This window comes from Rhinoraja longicauda, chromosome 27 (genome assembly GCF_053455715.1).
Source record: "Rhinoraja longicauda isolate Sanriku21f chromosome 27, sRhiLon1.1, whole genome shotgun sequence".
NCBI lineage: Eukaryota > Metazoa > Chordata > Chondrichthyes > Rajiformes > Arhynchobatidae > Rhinoraja > Rhinoraja longicauda.
Window position 1 is genome coordinate 32,738,476 of NC_135979.1, and position 1,066 is coordinate 32,739,541.

Consider the following 1,066-nt stretch of genomic DNA (forward strand, 5'->3'; position numbering starts at 1 on the left):
CGAAGTCAGGAAGAGCCGTAGTGGTGGTGACTCCATCGTCCGAGGGACGGATAGAAGATTCTGTGGCAGCAGGAGGGACTTGAGGATGGTCTGTTGCCTCCCTGGTGCCAGGGTTCAGCACATCACGGACCAGCTTCAGAAATCCTAGTGAGGGAAGGCGATCAACCTGAAGTCGTTGTTGCACGTGGGCACGAATGACGTCGGGCGGAAGAGGAAGGAGGTGCTACAGCAGGAGTTTAGAGAGTTAGGAAAAAGACTGAGAAGTAGGACGTTGAAGGTGGTTATCTCTGGACTGCTACCGTTACCTCGTGCTGGTGAGGCCAGGAACAGAGAGATAGAGGGTATGAATTTATGGGCTGAGAGGCTGGTGCCAGAGAGCAGGGATTTAGATTTCTGGACCACTGGGATCTCTTCTGGGCTAGGGGTGACTTGTACAAAAGGGACGGGTTACATCTTAACAGCAGGGGGACAAACATTCTGGCAGGCAGGTTTGCTAGTGTGACACCTGTGGCTTTAAACTAAGTAGTGGGGGGAGGGGTTAACAATTGTGAATATGAAGATGAGGTTAAAGCGAATACAGGAGATATTGCAGAAGACTCTCCGGAAGAATGGGAACAGAAGTTCTAGAGGGGAAAAGAGATTAAGGGCAGGGCCATTTGTGACCGATGTTGAGAGGGGAGGTAAATACAGAAGTTTAAAGTGTTGTACTTAAATGCGCGTAGTATAAAAAATAAAGTGGATGAGTTTGAGGCTCAGTTAGTCATGGGCAAGTATGATGTTGTAGGAATTTTTTGAGGATGTAACTAGGAAAATTGACAGGGGAGAGTCAGTGGATGTGGTGTACCTCGACTTTCAGAAAGCCTTCGACAAGGTCCCACATAAGAGATTAGTGGGCAATTAGAGCACATGGTATTGGGGGTAGGGTACTGACATGGATAGAAAATTGGTTGACAGACAGAAAGCAAAGAGTGGGGATAAATGGGTCCCTTTCGGAATGGCAGGCAGTGACCAGTGGGTACCGCAAGGTTCGGTGCTGGGACCCCAGCTATTTACAATATACATTAAT